This window comes from Macrotis lagotis, chromosome 1, assembly GCF_037893015.1.
Source record: "Macrotis lagotis isolate mMagLag1 chromosome 1, bilby.v1.9.chrom.fasta, whole genome shotgun sequence".
In the NCBI taxonomy this organism is placed as follows: Eukaryota; Metazoa; Chordata; class Mammalia; order Peramelemorphia; family Peramelidae; genus Macrotis; species Macrotis lagotis.
In genome coordinates this window covers 563698122-563721309 of record NC_133658.1, presented here as the reverse complement: position 1 = coordinate 563721309, position 23188 = coordinate 563698122, and the positions used below count along the sequence as shown (strand labels likewise).

At 35.0% G+C, this 23188-nt stretch overlaps 1 long non-coding RNA gene across 4 annotated transcripts in view; it reads left to right on the top strand.

The window, feature by feature from the left end:
- LOC141507119 (uncharacterized) overlaps positions 1-22922 on the top strand; it is an 82317-nt gene extending 59395 nt beyond the window's left edge. For 3 of the 4 annotated variants that reach the window (XR_012474080.1, XR_012474079.1, XR_012474081.1), the window contains exon 3: positions 8712-11148. This is a non-coding gene — a long non-coding RNA (uncharacterized LOC141507119). Of the gene's footprint in view, positions 1-8711; positions 11149-16714 lie in introns of those variants that run through there. The other variant, XR_012474082.1, reaches the window with a different exon arrangement.
- The last annotated feature ends 266 nt before the right edge of the window (positions 22923-23188 follow it).

The following is a 23188-nucleotide window of genomic DNA, read 5'->3' as shown; positions in this document are numbered from 1 at the left end:
TCAACCAAGAGGGAGTCCTGATCTCACAAGAGGGTTTTATGTCAAGCTGGGGATAGGGATGTGATTGGGATTGTTAGCTCTTCTCATGTCAGCCTTTCCCCAGAGTTTTATTCTCTTTTTAGTAGCCTCAAATGGGTTTTGAAACACCCTTCTTACCTCTAGAGACTGGAAGCCAGAAGCACTGCAAATGACTTCAGAGTCCAAAGAGAATGAAAAGGTTTGAAAAATCTGAAGACACTACAAGAGCCTAGAATTCTCTTCTCTCCTGTCACCATCTCCACCTTGCCCCTCATGCAGGTGCAGGGCACTGCTCTACACTAGTGCGGAGACAGTTTCATACATACAGATTCAGGCAAAATTTCTGTCCTGTTCAAAATTCTTTGCAATCCCTTGCAAAAATCAACTGGGCTATGTCTAAAACCTGTAACTATACAATATAATATAAACATAAGCAACAATGCTTTGAATTTCTTCATAGTGAAGTAAGGGAAAAATGTTTTATAAATAGTTTCCTCAGCTCTATATATGTTACATTTAACATTGCTGAAGGCAACATATACCCCTATGCCCTTATCATTGTTCATTATCATTAGATAATGTCAATGAACTTTTAGTAAAGTACCTTGCCCCTCCCTGGCAAGGACAAGTTCTTATCAATAAAACAATGGATTCCTTCCCTAGTCTAAAAGGTTTAAGTCTTTGAGATACTGCCTCTTGTATCCCTCATTATCTCTTCTCTTGGAGCTACTTCCTGCCCCTTACCTATGTCTACATTTCCCTACTTTTCCCAGTATTTCTGTATGTATCCTTTAAAAGCTCACCCTCTACTCCATTGAGTTGTTTGTCTTCCAGTGAAGCAAGACCACTCTTGTCAAGCATAACTTCCCAGGTAAACTTTCATGTTCCTATACCTTTCCTACCTGTTCATCTTCTCATGGCAGCTTATGTCACTGTCAATGTGTCTGCTGCTGCTGCTGCTAATCCCCTTAGTGTATTGCAGACTGCCTCAACTGCCTGTATTCTTTCTTTACCTTAGTTTCTGCTAACCCCACCATTATGTAAATAAACCTTTTTTGTCCCTAAAATTTCTTCTGAGACAGAGTTGGTTTTTCACATTAATTCTTTCATGTTCCTCTTGTACCTTTAACTGGGTACATCCCCACCCCCACCCCAGGATCTAGAGGTACTTAATTAGCTAGCAAAACATGAACCAGTGGATCAAGAGTCTAACCTTCTGATATTCTGGATAAAAATTATTTGTATATTTGTCTGACGCTTTATCCCATTTGGAGTTTTCTTGGTAGAGATATTGAAGTGATTTGCTATTTCCTCCTCCAGCTCATTTTACAGATGAGGAAACTGAAGTAAACAGGTTTAAGTGACTCTCAGGATCACTAGACAATGTTGAAAGCCATTTAACTGGTCATGTGAACATCAAGATGTTGAACTAGACATTTTCTCTGATCCACATGGCCTCATAAACTTCTCCAAAACAGAAATTGTCAAAGATAAAACAAATTCAGCTATCTTCATGGACTAGGACACCCAGAATACAAAATAAGGTTAAAAAAAAATTAACTCCCACTTACTGATTCTGAGCTCCCCTAGCACTCCTCCTTTATCTCCCACTATTGGCAGAGAGGTTGCGCTAGCAAACTCATAGACATGATACAGGATTATAAAACCCACCTCGGATACCCTTGTTCCCGACCTTCAAGCTTCTCCTTCCCCCAGGACATCTCAAGTTCTGTGGAGACTCCAAACTTTTTACTTGGGTCTTGACAATCAGCTTGATAGCCTTTCAATAGCTATAGTCTATTGAGGTGCTGCTGTCTGGAAGCACTAGCACTACAAACCTTGAATTGCTGTGATCAGGTCAGAGAACTGAGTAGAGAGACTAGGAAAAGTCACAGGGACAGGAAAACTGGAACTGAAGGAAACAGAGCCAAGAAAATAACATACACAGGGATTATAACAATGTAAAAGGAAAAATTGATACACTGAAAGATCAAAATTATAAAAAAAATTATAAAGATCAAACAGGACTTGAATGAAGGGATATGAGAAGGTACCACCAAACTCAACTCTTGGTAGAGTTGGAAGGTTTACAAAGGTTACACAATGCACATGTTTTCTGATTTTTCAATATATCAGGCCAGTTTACTTACTTTTCCCTCCCCTCTCTAAAAATATGATGACTTTCTGGGAGAGGAAAGAGAAGGGATACCTGGGATGCTATGTTAATGTAAGATACAGAAAATATCTATAAAAATTTGACTTTCAGAGAGTTAGTCATTTCTTGAAACCAATCTTTGGGATTGTTATTTTCCTTCCTATTATATTAGTATTGAGACAAAGCCCATCTAAATAATACCCTGTAGTTCTTTTTTTAAAATTTCCATCACTCAGCAAGCATTTCTTAAGGGTAAACCTCACTAACCACATCTTTTACAAGGTTATTGATAGGCATACATATTAGTATGCATGTATATCTTTAATGGCTAACATAAAAGTAGTTGCTACTGATGACCACAGTTATCACTTTATGTTGGTTGGGATAAATGTGGTCATGTTTCTTAGTACTGATACCCTGATAAGGCAAGGTCCATAATGTTAGTTTATTAACTAATCCTCTCTTCCCCTGACTGTAGGGTCCTGCTCTGCAGGACCTCCTCAGTCCTGGTCCTATCAGCCCTAATTCTGATCCAAATGCAGGGCAGGAGATTCTTTGACTAGGCAAGATTTAAATTAGTATTCAGGGTTTATCACTAAGCTGTGCATTTATTTATCAAATAAAGAACTTCTTCAGTATTACTATTAAGATCAATATTTTAAAATGACTAATGAACCACTTCAATATTGTTATTAATAAAATATTCATACAGTCCTTCCATATTTGAGCTTTTGATCACAGACTCATATTTTCCACCATTGAACCCCCTAGCCTCCACTAAAAACTTGGCTACTTCTGATTATTAAAATATTTTGTTTAAAGTATACTCTTGATAAAATCTTGCTGATTGATTGAATAAATACCTCCAGGGCTATGCAGAACAGAAAGTACTTTCTTTGTCTTCTCATGCTCATCTGGGGAGGTGTTACTAGTTTGATGTCAAACCTGGGTAACCAGAGAAGCTGAGGATTTTTATCTTCCAATACTGCCTATCTTCTGAAATGACTGTCCTAATGTGATTGGACTTGAGTCATCAATCAATTGGCAAGCTTTGATTAAGTGCCTTCCACTTTTCAGGCACTCTGCTAGGAACTGGGAATACAAAGACCAGAAGCTAATATTCTTTTTTTTAAATTAAATTAAATTTAATTTTGGCTCCTATTCTTCATAAAGCTCTATGGCTTGCAAAGGATTTTCAGTTTCAGTAGAAAGAGAGTAGTTCTCAAATCCAAGAACTGGATTCAAGACTTGACTCTGAAACACAAATGAATGTATGACCTTAGGAAAGTCACTGAACACTCCTGAGTATAGCCAAACCACATTAAAGTATAATTGGGAAAAGTTTTACAAAACAATGAATGTACAATAAAACTTAGATAATTCTATTTGTGGTTTTCTATCTCAAAATACTGCCTTTAAGGATCCATTTGAACTGAGTTTTATACTACTGATCTAGGCAGCTCTACCAGTTGTAGAAAAGCTGTTTCTCTGCAATGGTTGAGGTAGGTTCCTCATCTGAGAGGTATCGATGTAATTGCAAGTTTATTTCCCATCACCATATTTCCCCTATAAGAGCAGCTGGATGGCTCAATGTAGAGAGTTGGTCATAAAGTCAGGAGGACCTGAGTTCAGATTTGGCCTTAGACACTTACCAACTCTGTGATCTTGGGCAAGTCACTTAACTCTGATTGCTTTGCATACAGGGTGATCTCCAATCATCCTAATCCATATTTGGCCATTGGAGTCAGATGAATCTGGAGGAGAAACTGAGGCAGGTGATTTAGCACAGCACCCCCCTCTCTCAGATCCAATTCATATGCTTGTCTTGGCATTTCCTCCTCTGATGTCTTATTTTCTTTGAGAATGGAGGATAAACATCATCATCATTTCCTCTATGTAGATCTTTGGAGCCTATGTAGTAGTACTATTAACCTTTTTTAAGTTTAGGAACATGGAGGTTCAATAAGTGAGTTGCCTAAAGTCTCTGCTATCAGAAACTTTCTAGAACCCTACTGCTGATTTTACATCAAGTGCTCTTTCCACTATCACACATTGCCTTTGCTTATGGATCCTAGGAACTAGATTCCATCCATCTCACAAGGAAAAATCTGTGTTCTAAGCCATTATTTCTTTGGGATTGTTATTTTCCTTCCTATTATATGAATGTAATGCAGTGTACAGAACACTGGATTTAGTTTGAGAGGATTTAAGTTTTAGAGTTGATCATGCTGCTTAAAATCTGTGTGACCATGGACACTTATTTAAGTTCTCTTAGACTCAATTTCCCATATTGACTCAGGGGCAGAGATTGCATAGGAGTCTTGGAGAGATCTTGACACTAGGAAAGTTATTGAAGAGATTAAATTATTGCTCCTGATATTTGAAAGTGAAGCAAAAATTGAAGATAAAGAGATGAATTGAAACATTTTGAATGAATCTGTTTTCCTTTGCTTCTTCTCTCTGAAAATGGGTTCATATACTTGGAAGTGATTCCTCTACTTTGTACCCACTCCATCCCCTTTCTGGTTCAATGATCAGATGTTATCATAGGATTGCCAAAATTATCCCTCATTGAGGAGAAAAGGTTCATTTTCTTTCTCTAAAAAAAAATTATTAAAGCTCCAAATTTTTGTGGAAAATGATTATGACTTTAAGAAAAATTGAAATCCACTAGATGGTGCTTCATTCTCAAACTTGTCTATTACATGATACCAAGTTGCAAAAACTGGGAAGAAAAGAAACAACATTATTTTTTATTTTTTTATATTCTACATTCTTTTGTATATCCCCAAATTCAAGGCAGTTTGTATAACTTTGGGGGGGTCATTCTCAAAAGAAATGGACACATTCCAATTAAGGCTAAAACATCATCTTCTTATTCCAAGATTGACTTGTGTATTAACTTTCAGCTAGATCTTATTAAGTCTTTTTTTCTTACAGTATTTCTGAGAAATGACTAGCTCAAGGAAAGTATTATCCTCCTATATTGTGAAACAGGGAAATTTCAAGATGTCCCAGCTAGTCATCTGAGCTCAGAATCTGCAGAAGGCTACAATCCAGTGCTTTCAATGGTTTTACACTTTGGGCTTAAGACATTCTGGGTAGCTGTGGGAACTAGGAGGGTGTCACTGAGTTTCAGTCTCATTAAAAATGATCTTTTCTACATTTTTGGCCCTCCCCCCCCCCAGCTTTCTTTTGTTGTTTTAGATCTTAGAAGTTGAGACCAAAGAAAGGAAGCTGCTTGGTGTTGATAAGGCAAACTGAGAAAAAATTAGGGTTGATCAGGGGACTTTTTTGGGTGGAAAATTTGGGTGGGGAAAAAAGAGGTTTGAGGAAGGAGAAGAAACCTCTGAGAAGGCCAAAATTGAGAAAGGGGGAATTGAGCAACTTTAAGTTTGGCTATTCATTTTTAAGAGCAGTAGAATGATCAATTCATTCCAGAAGGAGAGGGAAAAATTATGAGATGTAATAAATTTCAATACTATTAGTGACTAGATGTTAGGGACATCTGGTCCAACCCTATCTTGTAAAAGATTTACTTTAAGTCATACAGAGAGAGAAAGTAGCAGTGTCAGGATTTAAACTCAGGTCTTTATGATTCTACATCCAGAGTGCTTTCCATTATATCATGCTACCTCCTAGAGGGTAAGGTTGGTGATTTTTCCTGTCCCATTTAATTCATTTGCAATTCAAGACATCCCTCCTGATGCCATTGGTCCTCTTTGTGAATGAAGGACAAACAACTTCGCTGTCTCCTAACTCTAAGCTACCTTTAAAAATTCATTTCCCTTAAATTATTTACAGTCTAGCAAGAGAGGTAAGCCATGTGCACAGAGAACTAAAACAAGAGAGACCTTAATAAGAGCATTGGAGAGAATAAAGAGAAAAGAAACTCCAAACTTTATGCTCTGAGTTTTTCAGAGGAGAGAGAGAGAGAGAGAGAGAGAGAGAGAGAGAGAGAGAGAGAGAGAGAGAGAGAGAGAACTTCAGTTGGGGGGGTGGTAGAGCAGGGTAAGAGAAAACTTCAAGGAAAAATGAAATGCTTTATTCTCTACTAACTCTGGCATCATATGACCAAAAATGGTTCCTCTCTGACAGGCAAACAAGAATCATTGGTTATGGAATTGCATTAAGTTTTAGATTCATGCTGTTTAAGTCAAACTGAGTCCAATCTCATTAATACCAGGTTTTAACCTTTTGGATATAAGCCTAGCAGGGTACCGTTATCCAGAATTCTGCTATCTACTGTCCAGAAAGATTTTGCAAGTCTACCAACAACAAATTGATTTTCCTGTATTGCCACTGCACTACCAACATTTTTGTCATCTTTGCCAATCTAATGGGAATAGGGTATAATCTCAACATTATTTTAAAGGCCTATACCTTACTTAGGTACAAAAATATTTATAACAAATATTAATATTTGTTATACATTAATATCCAATAATCAATCTATAATAATACATACTATATAATCAATACCAAATTATAAAAAATATAATTAATAAATAAACACAAATGTTTGCAAAAAAATAAAAATGTAATTATTTATGATAATGCATAATATATGATCAATAACAAACTATACTAAAATTAAAAAAATATGATATATATAAGAATATTTACTATATAATAGACAATAGTACTCTTTACTTTGCAAAGCTATAAGGCTCAAATTATAAATATGTATATATAATGTGCACATGTATATAAACATTAATGTTATATGTACACATAGTACATAAACCTTATAGTATAAGAGTAAATTTTTTAAATATTAGGCAACATGGTGCCTTGGAAAGAACAATGAATTTAGTGGCAAAGCATTCTAGCTCAAATGAGATAATGGATATCCTAAAAAGTAAGTTGCTAGGTAAATGTAAGACATACCAATCTATCAACAAGAATTTACATTATTAAGTATAGGCACTATGAAGGAATATAAATACAAAGATTAAAAAAATAGCCTCTGTTTCAACAAGCACATATTATATAATACATGTAAATGAATAATACATTATACAGAATATAAACCATTCTCATTGACTATGAAAATATATATTATATATATATAAATTTAGAAATGTATTCCCTACATTAAAACATAATATGTAAACATTTAGAATGTGAATTTTCCACAAAAATGCACCAAATGTAGTGTGTATCTGTGTATATGATACTATCATGTATTTTATCATGCGTTTTTCCTTCTCTCATTTGTTTTCCATACTACTGCGAGGAAGAGAGATAGATAAAAAGATATAGATAGATAGATAGATAGATAGACAGACAGACAGACAGACAGACAGACAGACAGAAAGAAAGAAAGAAAGAAAGAAAGAAAGAAAAAGAAAGATAGCATTCTGATTAAGGGCAGACTATATTCATTATTCTCATTTTATATATGTGTGTGTGTGTGTGTGTGTGTGTGTGGGCACATTTTAATATTTTAACATTCATTCAATAATTCAACAGGCATTTATGTAAGGCAGGGGATACAAAGAAAAAAAATTAACCTATTAACATAAAAAGTCTCTGTCCCCAAGGAACTAACATTCTACTTATCAGACCCTCCTTTTCCTTTCTCTTCTTAGAACTCTTTCTGCTCATTTCAGTGAATGCAGTAGATGTAGGATCATAGGATCATAGATTTAGAATTGGAAGGGTACTTATAGGCTATCTAAATTAATTCTATAATTTTATATATATACATGTATATACATATATATATACATACACACACACAGACACACACACACACACACACACACATATATATATATATATATGATGAGAAAACTGAAACCCAGAGAGGATAAGTGATTTGTCCATAGATTTGTCAGGTAGAAAGGGACAGAAGCATCTTTGAACTAGAATCCTTTGCATCCAAATTATTTGTTCTTTCTAAGGAACCATGTTGCATAATGTCTAACAAATTTACTCTCATACTTTTGTTTCTATACATTGTATACAATCCATATAATAATAAAGTTTATATGCATGTATACTTGTATATATACAACTGTCCAATGTAAGAAGGATTGGTATTAATATCCTTGTTTTGTATTTTTTTTAAATACTGAGACCTTGTTGGGACTGTCCAAGGTCACAGTCAAGTATCAGAGCCAAGGCTGGAACTTAGATATTTTGTTTATAAATCCAATTCACTTTCAATCACACTGTAATACATCTGGTAATATATAAAGCTCTCCAAAATAGCATATGTTCATAGTAGTTTTTGTATCTAGTCATATACCCAAAGGATTAAGGGTAGGAATCATTCAGAAATATTTTAGGTAAAGTGGTCTTTTAATGATCCCCAAATCATACAAAGAAAGTAAAGACAAATAGAGGTTTGTTTAAAAAAATTAATACAGGTATATTATTATTTATTATCATATTATTTAAGACTTTTAATCTAATAGATTCAGAACCCCAAGTGAGTACCCATGTTCCTTATGCTTAAGGCTACCTATGACCTTCACCTATGAAGCAGTTCTTGTCATCCATGTACCTCTTTTTTTCTTTTCTCACACAGGTCTTACACAAATTACTTCCAGTGTCTTCCAGAGATAGAGGACAGAGATGGAGAGGTGACAAACTATGAAGCATTGCAAGGGTGGTTTTGTAGACCCAGTAAATTCTGATGAATTTATGAACTTATCTGAACAGAACATCCAAGTCTTCTGAGTGATTCACTCATCATTCATTTATAATTCCAATAAAGAGCTGAAGAAGCCAAGAACATTGGTAACAAATAGCTGATCAGGTGCCAGAGACAGTTTATTCTAGAGAGGTAATGTGAGCTAATCCATAGAGGATCCAAAGAGGAGCTAGTGAACTTGGCTTCTCCCAAAGTTCAGCTCAAGGGTGACCAATGACCTTTTACACAAGACTCTTCCTGATTCTTTTCCTATCTCTCCACTACAATCCAGTTATTAGAATGCTCCCTCACTTCCTAAATTATTTTGTATTTATTTTAAATTTATGTATCTACGTTCCCCAAGGAAGGTCTAAGTTCTTTGAGGGGTATTTGTTTACATCTGCAGCACAGTGTCTCATGCTTGTTATTCAGTCATGCCATGACCCCATCTGGGATTTTCTTGGAAAAGATACTAAAGTGGTTTGCCATTTCCTTCCAACTTATTTTATAGATGAGGAAACTGAGGCTAAGTGACTTGCCTAGGATCACATAACTCAATACGTATCTGAGATTGGATTTAAATTCAGGAAGATGAATTTTCCTGGCATAAGGTTGGGCACTCTATCCACTGCACCACCTGGCTACCTATCTATGATATGTATTAGACATAGTAGCTCCCTGTTGCTGCTCATGTCTTTTATGTAGGAAAAAAAATTTCAATTTCCCTTCTGGTTTGTTAAATGGTGTTAATCAAGTCATATCACCTCCCCCTTCCCTCCAAGTTCTTGGATAGAAAATAAAGATTATAAATTCTGGTATTTATTCATAAGAAAGGGATGTTTTCAGGATGAATTTAGATAACATTTCTGGATTGAGTGATGGGCTTAGAGTCAGGAAGACCTGAGGTCAAATTCAGCCTCAGACACTTACTAGCTAGGTGAAACTAGACAAGTCACTTAACCTCTATTTATCTCAATTTCCTGAACTATTACATGGGAATAATGATAACAAGGTTGTTGTGATGACCAAATGGGATAGTAATTATAAAATGCTATGTGACCATACAAAGTACCCCCTCATTCAAATCCAATCCATGTGCTTGTCATGGCATCATCTCCCTGATGTTGTGCTCTTCTTTGAGAATGAAAGACAAACTATTGTTATGTGACCATACTAATGAAATATAAAGGACTTTTAGTGGGACCTTTCAGTTCATTTCTTTCCTTTCTAACTGAAAATGAAGTTCTGTTCTTTATCACATATATTTATCCCTCCTGCTTATTTTGAGGCTCTTGTCACTGTGGTGGGGTCAAGAAGTTAGGATAGATGAGATATAGATATTTGGAATAGGAAAGGATTTAATACAATCTAAACACAATTCTCTCTACAGGAGTAATTCTCAAGATGTGGCCTGGAAATTCTTATATATCCCAAGACTCTTTCAGGGGGTCCACAAGGTCACAATGGTTTGCAAAATAATACCAAGATGCCTTAATGTCTAATAAAATAAATAACCTTAATTCATTTAAATAAAAGTTCTTTAGTGGAGGATCCTCAATAATTTTAAGAGTGTAATGGGATATTGAGATCAAAACATAAGAATGTCTGCTCTCGTACATTCTTGTCAAGCAAGTTTCCATTTCAAGATCTTTGATTATGTAGAACCATCTTCCAAGGTATTTAATTTAATCTTTGTATTTTTCTATTGTAATAAAATCCACTTTCCAAAGCTCCCTCTCATTGCTCCTAGTTCTCCTCTCTAGAGCCAAGCAGACCATTCCCTTTGACATGAGGGTAGAAAAGTTGAAATATTTAAAGAGAGTTTCCATGATCATCTAATTTTTCTTAATATTTTACATTTGCCCAGTTACATGTAAAAAATAATTTTGACATTTTTTTTCAAATTTTGAGCTCCAAATTTTCATCTTCACTCATTGAGGAGGCAAGTAATTTGATCTAGGCTATCCATATGTAGTGATGCAAACACATTTCCATGTAAATCATTCTGTGAAAGAAAATAGACAAAAAATCCTCAAGAAAAATAAAGTAAAGGAAGAGTATCTTTTATCTACATTCATGCTCTACCAGTTCATTCTCTGGAGATAGCACCATTCATCATAAGTCTTGCAGAATTGTCTTGGATCATTGAATTGTTGAAAATAGCTAAGCTATTCATAGTAGATGATCATACAATATTGCTTTTACTGTGTACAATATTCTGGTTTTGCTCAATTCACTTTCCATCAGTTCATGTAAGTCTTTCCATGTTTTTCTGAGAACAACCTGCTCGTCATTTCTTAAAGCACAATAGTAGTCCATCACAATCATATATAACCCCTAAATTTCCAATTCTTAGAACCANNNNCTATTCTTAGTAAATACACTTCTCCTCCTATAACTAAATAAATCTTTTTGTTAACTGCTGAATGACCTAAAATGGTTCCAATATTGAACCTAAACTCCCAGGGGATTGGCCCTGTTCTGACCTTATACAGAAAAATAGGCTATTCTTACCCTTTTTGGCAATAGCTAACTGTAAGGAAGAAAAGATTATATAAGACTATGTTTCAGAGGCAGTGTGTGACAGTCAACTCTTATCTGCTGATAAGTGTTAAATTTTCATTGGGAGTATTTCCAGCTTGAAAATTACCAAATACCACAAATCAAGGTTTTTATTGTTTTGTTGATAATATATATTTAAGGTGATAGAGAATGCTACTATTAACAAATTGAATTTTCAGTTCATTGAATTCCCAAATCCTTTTTTGTACAAACTGTTGTTTAGTTTTCTAGGTAACTCTCAACACTTCATGTAGTCTCTCCAAAAATGAAGGATTAACAACAAAAACAACACCTTAAGGCATCTTTGGGAGGAAATAAGTGAAGACCAATGTTTCCATTCCAAATTTGGTGATACTGAGGCTAGTCCCAAAAGTTTATCCAGTGAATAATAGAAAGAGAATGAGATTTTGAACCTCAACCTTCCAAATCTGGTATATTAGCATCTGAGAACCCAGTCCCCTCTCCAGAACTGTATACTTTGCTCTGGGTTAACAGCCTTGTTATACTTACCAAGCAGATCAGCACTGATCTGTGTATTTTTATATATTGCTGGAAGCTATTCAATCATATTAGCAAAATAAATCAGTTCAATATAATGTCATGTGTGAACCAACAGTACACCTATTCTTTCTACTTTTCCTAAGGGAGTCCACAAGGCCCCTCCATTCTGAATGAATGACAGGTTCCCCCTTGTACTGTTATAGAGTAATTTGTTTTAATAATGTCTGAACACACAATGAGGTAATAGTCACCTGATCGCAAGTTGAGTTTTTGAGGAAGTAAAAAGCAAGTAGAGGGCATGTTGGTTCTTTCTTTTCTGTGGAAAATTGTGAAAAACCAGAAGTTGGGGAATTTCACTTGGTGACTTTGACCCCTACCGAAAAGGCTTTTTGAACAAGACAGGTCTTCAGTTTTTTCATCTTTTTGTGGCATAAAAATTCACTTTAAAAATATAGAGACTCCGCTAAGCAAAAAAAAAATGCTTTGGTTTTTCTGAAGAAAAGTCTCACTCCAAATCTCACAAAGGTAGTAAAGATCAAGGAGCTGCCCTGAATTGACAGCCAAGCAAGATTATAAGGCCTAACTTGATGCCCTCCTCCCTATCATCCCTCTCTGTCAACTCATTGGTTAGTCTTCAGAGTTACATTCTACTTGTGAAAATCTACCCCAGAAACAAAGAAAAGAATGTGAGGTTTTCACAATTCAGATGGTGAGAATAACCTTCAGGATTATAATTCTCTTACTGAAGTAATGTAACTTGTCTTGGAACGCAGGGTCTAGGAATAGTCCACTATCCTCCCATTCAGTACTTATCATCAAACAAGAGGAGGCTTATGAGCTTCTTTGGAATACAAGGTTTTTCTCATGGGAAAAATTCTACTATCCTTCTAGGAGTCAGTAAAAGTCTTATCAAAAGTTAGGAGAGTGAGTCACCTGTTTGGAATACATGGGGCTTTCTCCTAGAAAATAGTTTAAGAATAATAGTTTGTTCTTTTTTTTTTATATTTAACTCCAAGAGGACTTCACTAGGAATATTAACCCTGAAATAGCTTTATTGGGAATATTCCACTTATTTTTTTTAAAAAAGGGGCATTGGAAAAAGTTTCCTTCCATGTCTAATTCTGATGATCCTAAGCCACTATACCAAGCAGGTATGAGGAGGAAGGGAGTGAGGGATAGAGATAGGGTAGAAGTAGAAATAGGAAGAGAAAGACAAAGAGAGAGAGGAGGGGAAGAAGAAGAAATAGAAGGGGAAAGAGAGATAAAAAGAGAGAAAAGAGATGTGGAAGATAGTGATAAGAGAGATAAAATCAGAGATAAAAGGAGAGGTGGGAGAGAGTGGGGAAGGAGAGATAGAGAGGAAGGGAAAAAGGAGAAATAGAAAAGCTAGAAGGGAGGAAGAAAGGGAAGGGAATCAATGTCACATGACAAAGAGGTAGTTTAAAAATCATCTGAATGACAGTGCTATCTATCCTTAGCATGGAATGAATTGGATTCCAAGGAGTCATAGAAGTTAAGGTGGGTAAGGAGACAGACTTTTGGTGATTTTCTATTCCTCCTGAGTGAAATCTTCAGAGTATAATTCCATTTCTGGTTTGAGGTATCTGATTTAATAGGAAACAATCTTCTGGTGATGGTCTGGATACAGAGGGAGACCTTGACTTTTTGAATGAATTCATTCCCATGATATTTAGCCACCACCCATAACATTGGGCAGAGAATTGATATGGTAACCCTTTACATACTCAGCCCAAGAACATTTTCTTCCCCTTGCAAACATTTAGATTGTATATTCTGTGACTCTCTTCATGATACCTAGAGATGAAAGACCCTTTTCTTGAAATAGGAAATTGGAAAATAGAAAAGTACTGGTCATACTTAGGAAAGAAAGAGATTCATCTGTCAAGGTTGAAGAGTAGAGTTGAAGGTAGCTCTTTGAGAAGTGTTGTTTTTCTTTTGCTCCTCTGATACTCAGAAAAACCTATATTGTACTAATAAACCATCAGCAATCTTATATTCAAAAATTCACTTCAAGGTCACTTTCACAGTCCTAGGACCAGCCTCACACTGTGGAATGATATCATTGCCTCAGATCCTTAGACCTTCTCTTGGTCTTCTTATAGTAGGAGATTTTCTGGTAGAGTGGGAAGAACCCAGGACTGATTTCTGATTTGGGTTGAAATCTGAGGCTCAAGATTCATTGTGGGTGCAGTAACCTCCCATATATACATTGTATGTATTTTTCCTGTGCAGAGTCATTTCCATGTTGTCATCCCCAGTAGACTGAAAGCTCCTTTGCCTTTCTTTGCCTCCCCATTACTCAACCCAGTGTTTGTCACAAAGCAAGTATTTGCATAATTCGATGCTTGTTGATTAATTGATTCTGTAACTAACTCTGAGACTAGCTCTGATATTTCACATTTCTAGACCTCAGTTTCTTTAATTTGTCAAATAAGAAACTTGAAATGAATGATTTCTAAGGTGTATCTGGCTCTAAAATTCTATGGTTTTATTATGTTATTATTCTCAAAGACCCTAAGGAACTGTGTTTTTTTCCTCCCTAAAGCAACTTGATTACTAAAGTACCTGTGGAAAAAACTTTGATCTTAGATTAAGAGTTGTAAATGATATCTAGGTGGGGAGGGGAAGAGGGGCTGATCCATAACCTCCAATGATCTTGGAAACATAAATATAGATTATAAATATTTATTTCTTTCCCCTTCCCTAAGCTATGTTAGGTAGGGCACCAAGAGAACCTGGGGTCGGGGGTGGGGGATAGAGGAAGCTTACTAAGATTTACTTGACAGAGAATTACCCAAGTTACCACTGGCAGCACATTCTGTTTGACCACAATGTTTTTCAAGCCTACACAACACTGTCAACTTTTATATAACATGTCTATCCTTTGATTCAGCTCTACTCTGCATAAAAGCATGTTTATTTACCACATGAGCATCTCCAATGTGTGAACAGAATGATTAACTGGGTTATGTATGTGGATTTGTGTTATATTTATCACATACACAAACATACTCAAAGTACCCATTTTGGGTTAATATACTGAAAACAAAAAATATAGTCATTAAATTTGAGTATGGACTTCTATTGTCAACTTGTTTTTCTTCCATTTATTGAAGCTTTTAGTCTTTTTTGGAAAAAAGTAGATATGCTTAAATTTCTCAAATATATGTGAACTACTCATTTTGTATTTTCCAAAGAGAACTAGCCAATAATTTAACATTTTTGTATTATGTAACTTTTTATTAAGGATCTTTCTTAAACTCTCAAATGATTTGAGAAAAACTTAAAATTAGACCTCCTTCATTTACATATATGCCCTGTTTCCTCATATGAGTCCCAGTTTAATCTTTAGTGTGAAGAAAAAATGGCTCATTAGATTATCGAAAAAGTATATTTGGTATGGATATTACATATTTTCAATAACATTCAGAGAGGAGAGAATGTTAGATCTTGAATGAAGAACTGTATTCCAATCTTGCCTCTTACACTTAAAACCCAGACTATTTCTGGACGTCAATTGACTCTTTAAATAACAGATAGAATATGTTCTGCATTCCATTGAGGGAGTTTATATACTAACTAATTGTAGACATTTAGGACTTTTTTACATAATAAAACTATAGTTCCTTGATGCATTACATAATCACTTTTCAGTAATAATAAAACATTCATGCAACATTTCAGAGTTGCAATGCATTACATATGGTCATGGTTAGCTGAAAGGGGCCTTCAGAAATCATCTAATCCAGTTACCTCATTTTACAAATGTGTGAGTGACCCTATGGTAGATATTCTATTATGTATTGTTTGTTCCTTTTAATGATTCTTTGCAATAAGAGTAAAACATTTATAAAGAACCCAGTCATACCTGCCTCTTAATGTTGGCAATTGGATCCACTATGCCAAAGTCACATAACTCTAGCTCAATGAACTCTAGCAAATTCAAAGAAGAGGAAGAAGTTTCCATTATATGGAGGAAGGCAGATTTCAGAAAATTTGGACAAACTTATATGAACTGATACAAAATGAAGTGGAAAAGCATTAGGAGACCATTATACAGAGTAATATAAATATTATAAAGTGAAAAATTTTGTGAATAATTTAGCTATTCTCAGCATTACAATGATTCAAGACAATTCCAAAGGACTTATGATAAATGCTATTCACCTCCCAAGAAAGACCCAGTGGAATCTGAGTGTAGATTGAACTACAAGATTTTTTACTCTCTTTTTCTTGGAATTTTTCTTACTTACACAAAATAACTAATATGGATACATTTTTGCATGACTGCATATGCATAACCTATATCAATTTGGTACTTTCTCAGGGAGAAGGGAAAGGAGAGAGAGAGAGAGAAAGAGAGAGAGAGAGAGAGAGAGAGAGAGAGAGCAAGTGAGAGAGAGAGAATTAATTTAGACCTCAAACTTTAAAAAAAATGTTAAAAATTGTTTTTACATATAATTGGAAAAATTACATATATATGCATGTATTTACATATCATTAGAAAATTTTAAATAAAACAAAATACAGTAGTACATAGGTTATGTAAATTTATGATTTTCTAAGTCAATATGAGGTGCTCAGGAATCTTTATGTATATTAGAGTTTGATACCAAGAGAATTATATATCCTTCAGATTCTAATTATATTTTAAATTGGTTCTATCCTTGGGATAGTTGTGGGCTACATGAGGCTATATAGCTCTGTACTACACTACTGAAATTATAGATAGTTCCCAATCCCTACATTTTAACATATAACTCAAAAATTTGTCTTTTGCTATCCAATTGACACTTTTCTTTGTTTTTGTATAGATATATTTATGTCATGGAACATATTGATCTACAAGAAATCATGAGGGACAGGATTTCGGAAAAACCTGGAAAGACTTGCATGAATTGATAATGAATGAGATGAGCTGAACCAGAAGAAAATTATACCCCTAACAACAACATGGGGTGATGATAAATCATGATGGACTTATTCATTCCATCAATGTAATAATCAGGAATAATCTTAGGGAATTTGAGTTGGAGAATACCATCTGCATACAGAGAAGGAACTATAGAGTTTAAATGAAAACCAAAGCTTATTATCTTCAATTTTTAAAAGTTGTTTTAAGTATTATGTAATTTTGATTTATCTAATGTTTTATTTCTTCCTTTTGGATCTGATTCTTCTCTCACAACATGTTCAATTTCTATCTATGCTTATCATGGATGCAAATGTAAAACCTCTATCAGATTGCCTTCTATTGGGGGGAGAGGGAGGGAAGGGAGGTAGGGAGAAATATTGTAAAACTCAAAACCTTGCAAAAAATGATTGGTAGAACCCACTACTGTTTGTAATTGGGAAAACAAATTTTTATATAATTTTTAAAAAGACTAAAACTTTAGCTATGAGTTGCTTTATCAGAGAGCTATATTTGCTATATTGAAATATCCAAACTTTGGTTCTCTAAAAGTCATTTCTCCATATCTCTAAGTTGGGACATAACAGAGGAAAGTTTTAATTTCACTCAAGTCTTTCTCCTTTCTCTTTTTTTCCAGCCCCAGCTTCCATCCCACTCACCACTCCCAGATTCAGGAAAAATAGGTATGAATAAATATAGGAACCAGAGCAAAAGAATTGATGTCTGACTCTATGGGTTTTTCCCCCCAAATCCCTTTGGACAGTTGGGCAGTGCCAGAGAGATTTCCTGACCTCATTTGCCCAAGTTGAGCCCTCCTATAAACAAGTTAGGTGAGGGAAGATCAAGTTCCACTATAAAAATGACTGAATGGACTGGCTCCTGCCATACCACTTCCTCCCCTATGAGAAAGCTGTTTTATTTGTTCTCAAAGGCAGTCTCATCTGGTAGGAGCTGGGTAAGAGAGTCAGGGATGGGTTTGGCTAACTCATCACCTGGCAGTATTCTGGAGGGCAGCATTCTGACCAAGCAAAAAGTCTTTCTAAATATTTACGTCTCATAGACAAATCAAGACTGTACTCTAGCAAATATTTCTAGTCAGCCATGGAAAAAGACAGGATAAGTAAACAGGAGTTGATGGTTGTGGGGCAATCCAGTCTTCAAAAAAAAAAGCCAAGAAAAAAGGCACTCACATTCAGTTGCCTTGAAGATTAAAGTTTCAAGAGTAAACATTAGATTACTTTAATAATTCCAACCCTTCATTTCCTGAGTTGGAGGGAATTAGAATCATAAAGGAACTTTGGAAATAAAGTATGCCCCTATATCCCCATTTTACAGGTGAAGAAACAGAGGCACAGAGAGATTAAGCAATTTGGCTAAAGCCACACAGCTAGTTACTGGTAGTGTGGAGAAGGAAATGATCTCCTGATACTTAGTTTCTCTTTGTCAAAAATGAGGTATTTAAAACTGAAGCATTTCCATCTAGGGTTGTATAGCTGCAATCAAGCAAGAAAAAGATGGATGGAGCTTATACGTGGTTACCATGAAAGGATTATGTCCCAGGATGATTTAAAGATCCTCTAGTTCTTCTTGAGAGAGATAGACTGTCAGTTGCTGACATTTCATACTATGTCCCCTAAAGTGTTTTATTAATCTTGTTCCATGTTCACCTAATCAACTAACAAGTATTTTAAAGGACTATACATCATATACTCATATATAATGGGCTGCAATTGCAAAAGAGAAAAAAAAAGAATCCATCTTGCCTTTAAAGAATTTACATTCTATTAAGATGGACATGTACATAGTACATATACAAATTTATATATAAACACACACAAATGTATGCATATCAACACACACATATCTATTATGTTGTTGTACAATGATTTCAGTTGTGGTTGACTCTTTGAGACTCCATTTGAGTATTTTTGGGGGGGGGCAAAGAATCTATAGTGGTTTTCCATTTCCTTCTTCATCTCATTATACAGTTGAGGAAACTGAGGCAAACAGGGTTAAGTGATTTTTCCAAGGTCATACAGCTAGCAAGTATCTGAGGTCAGATTTGAATTTGGGAAGAGGGATCTTCCTGACTATAGGCTTGACACTCTATTCACTATACCACCTATTTGCCCCCCACATGCATATATATATATATATATATATATATATGTGTGTGTGTGTGTGTGTGTGTGTGTGTGCATATATATATATATATATATATATACACAGATATGCATATATACATGAACTGCACACCAATAGAATCAAACTCAAATAGAAATAAGGGACCACTAACTTTTAATGTGTATACCTGTAGACTAAATAGTGAATTAAAAATCACATATAAATATTATCCATATTTTTCAATATTCTTCTTTATTTTGTTAATATTTCCCAGTTATTTTTTTAGGTTTTTATTTTTTTTTGCAAGGTAAATCGAGTTAAGTGGCTTGCCCAAGGCCACATAGCTAGGTAATTATTAAGTGTCTGAGGCCGGATTTGAACTCAGGTACTCCTGACTCCAGGGCTGGTGCTCTATCCACTGTGCCACCTAGCCACCCCCTCCCAATTATATTTTAATGCAGTTTAGGTTACACCAAGGAGTGTTGCTACCCATGGATCACTACTTTGATACCTGTGATACACACACACACATACACACACACACACATCCATATGCATACATTTGTTAACATATATGTATATATATGATATATATATATATATATACTTGCCATGTGACTAGCCCATCTTTTCTTTCTGTCATATTTCCTTGTTTACTCCTGTTCTTTTTTCTATTTTTAAGTTCCTCATTGGTTATATATTGCAGTCTGCTCATACCCACAGTGTATCGCCACATTAACCTATATGTGCTACCTATCTTGGTTTTTCTGTGGTTTGTATACTTCTCACTGCCATATAGAAACCAACATCAGTAAAATCTTTATTCTCATAAGATGGGCTTTTGTTTTCCAGAGAAGCTTAGGGTCAATTAAAAAAAAATTTCTGAAATTTACAGAAAGCAGTACAGTCTACTGTTCTTCTTATTAAATCTGGGCCCAATTCATTGACCATCTTCATTGTCTGTCCCTAATATACATGCTATTGATAAGCTCTAGAGGGCACCTCCCTAAAGGATTGTTGAAATCTGAGCTATATTGTTATTCACTTGATGTTTCCTGTGTGGATAGAAAAGTCAAACTCCTTTGAGTAATTACTGATCTCTTATAAAGGGGCTTAATAAAATTAGTACAATGCTGTATGAAAACATGAACATCTAGAAAATCTTACCATCCAAAGAGATCTTTATTCAACTTCTCTGTACTCTATGCTAGGGTTTCTCCATCATAGTGCAGAATACCTTTGGTGAGCTTACATTTCCCTGTTGGATGTTTATATCAAAGGATCATAGAATAGGGTTATTTCTGTTGTTTTGTCTTCCAAGGAATCTTGAAGAATCTTGATGTGTGAACAGGAACTATCTTGCTATAAAAGAACCTATCAGAAGATTTGTGTTCCAGAAATGAATGTTTTTTTTTCATAACCACTAACAAGCAAGTGCAAAGCAATTGTATAGTCTCTATACTTTTCATTTGAATGTGAGATGATAAAGATGTGGTAGTGAATGACAATTATGAAATCTTGACTTTTCTTTAATAAAAATCTTATCACAAATATCCTTGTATGGGTGACTACAAAAAAGATTGTATATGGATGAGAAAGTAGACATATAGCTTGGGAGTTATTGACATTCTGTCACCTTTTTCAGCATTAATAACTTCTGAGATATTTTCTATTTATAATATGATTGGTCTAGCTCACTCTTCTATATTCAGTTTGCTTCATCTATTTATCAGAGTTTGAGGTACCCTGAGGGATTCTCTTTTCTCCAATGTTATTGGCACAATCATCCAGCAGCTGTTACCCTTGTTATTAGAGTCCAATGACTAATGCCTCATTTCCATTTAACTACTTCACTTCTTTTAGCTTTAATAAAGCACTATATACTTTGAAGAAATAGCAAGAATAAAATTAAAACTTTCCTCCCAATACCATTAAGCATATTATTTCCTACTCCACCTCCACCTTTGTGGGGAGTAGGCTGAAAATGAAGCTCAGTTTCTACATAATATTGGTCCCATCAAGCTCTGTCCTCATGTGATGCAACTACAGTTGAGTTCTCATATCAGCTTCTGCTGATTTTGATCCAAAAAGTCATTCTCAAAGTTCACTTGTTGTTCCTTGGGTTGAAAAAACTGCCTTAGTCTCTAACTCCAAGATTCCTGTGGTTTTTGATTCCTCAACTTTTGAAACTTAAGATTGAACACTTCACTCCCTTCCCCTTAGAAGGAAAAGAATAAGCACTGAGGTCAAGAACCAAGGCCTGTTTCTCAGGGTCACTAAACTTAATGAAAAGTCTCCAAGTCTTTTTTCCTTATAGAATAGTCTTTCACCAGAAACTGTGAACCAAGAAGCCATAGCACTGGAGAGCAGTGGAAGACAATGAACTAAACAGAGATAAGAGAAGGTATTTATGACTTTTTTGGTTACTTCTTTCAAAGAACCTCCTCTTTACCACAGAGTTAGCTGATCAGATCTAGTTACAGCATATGAATGCATGGTCCACAGTCTCTCCAAGGTATTTAGAAGAATACACCCCAGGTCATCATAGTTCTCCCCATAGCATGTGGAACCTCCTCCACATGGAAAAATGCCATCTGAGTCACTCTGAGCATGCACCAGACATCCATTATGCAGACCTTACATATCTTCTTCTCCTTAAGATATCTTGTCCATGGTTCCTTAATGCTCTCAAAATGTATTATCTCCAGCATAAATATATATGTATATGTACATAGAGATATATATGTATATATGCATATATCTCCTTGGTCCAATATGGATGTTTTCCTCATATTTGTTCTCTTTGTTGCTATTTTTATCTTCTTTATAAGCACTGAAAGACTGAGATATTAGGGTCCAGGTATAGTAGTTGTGCTATTTTTTAATTCAATTTAATTTTTTCCCATTACAGATAAAGGTAATTTTCAACATTCACCCATTTGCAAGTCTATCATTTCATCATTTTTCAACCCTCCTTTTCCCCCTTCCTATGTCAGTGATCAATCTAGTATAAATTGCACATGCACAATGATGTTTGACATATTTCCATATTACTCATGTTATGAAAGAGGAATTAGACTAAGGAATCCTGTTATTCTTGATGGAGAAAATAATTTGCAGGGCAGCTAAGTGGTACAGAGGATAGAGTACCAGTCTTAGAGTCAGGAGGACTGATTTCAAATTTGGATTTACTAGCTGTGTGACTTTGGGCAAGTCTCAACTCCATTCCCCTTGCAAAATAAATAAGTGAAGAAAGAAAGAAAATAATTTGCAACTCTTTTCCTTGTTTCTTCTTTGTCTAGTTCTCCCACCATTTTCAACCTTCAAAAACCTTGGGATGATTTTGCTAATTAAGTATCTTGCTGTGCTCTTTTAAACTGACTTTACTAAACATTCTCAAATGAGAAATTATCAAAGGATCTAACATATAGAAAACATATATATATATATTTATACATATATATTCATGCAGGTATGTATGTATATGCATTTGGGGGTGGTGAGGCAAGCTTCTTTTTCATTTGGAAATGCTTAAAAAAAAAAAGCAAAGGCTATTTGAGGTGAATCCCTAACTTTTTATGTTTGATGTCATCCATAATTCCTCCCTTGGATTATCCTGTCAGGGGCAGGCAACATGCTGAACTGTGTGACTGATCAATAGAAAATTTTATGTAGGAGCACTCCATCAAATTCTACCACTTTGATACAATGTAGGGTTCTCTGCATGGGACAGAGACAAGTGAACCTCTTTTCTTTCCAATCTCTCCAAGTCCCAGGGGATTCCTTTCACCCAAACAAAATTCAACAAACACAACAAAACAACTATCTGCTTGTAAAATAATTCTGATTGGTCACTCGAAATTTTTTGTCTATGCTGATTTAGCAGAGCTTTAGCGTGCCAATCTGTAGGACATATTGCAAGCAAAACTCTTAAAATGTATTTCCCTTGCTGAGCTAATAGCTTAGAATTAGAATATTTGGGGAGTGGCAGGTGCTGCTTTCCTGCTCCATTTTAACAAAAGCTTTGTGATCACTTGTTATGGATGTTGAGGAGAATAGAATTTTTTATGAATCATCAATAAACAAATAATATATATATATATAAATCAGTAAAATATAAACAAATTAATAAATCTTAGGATTACTGTCAGAAATAAGAAAACTGAGAAACATAATGTTAGAATCTTAAGGTTTTAAAAGGAATCATAAATTCCCATATGGAAAAGACCTTAGGGTTATCTAGTTCTCTGCC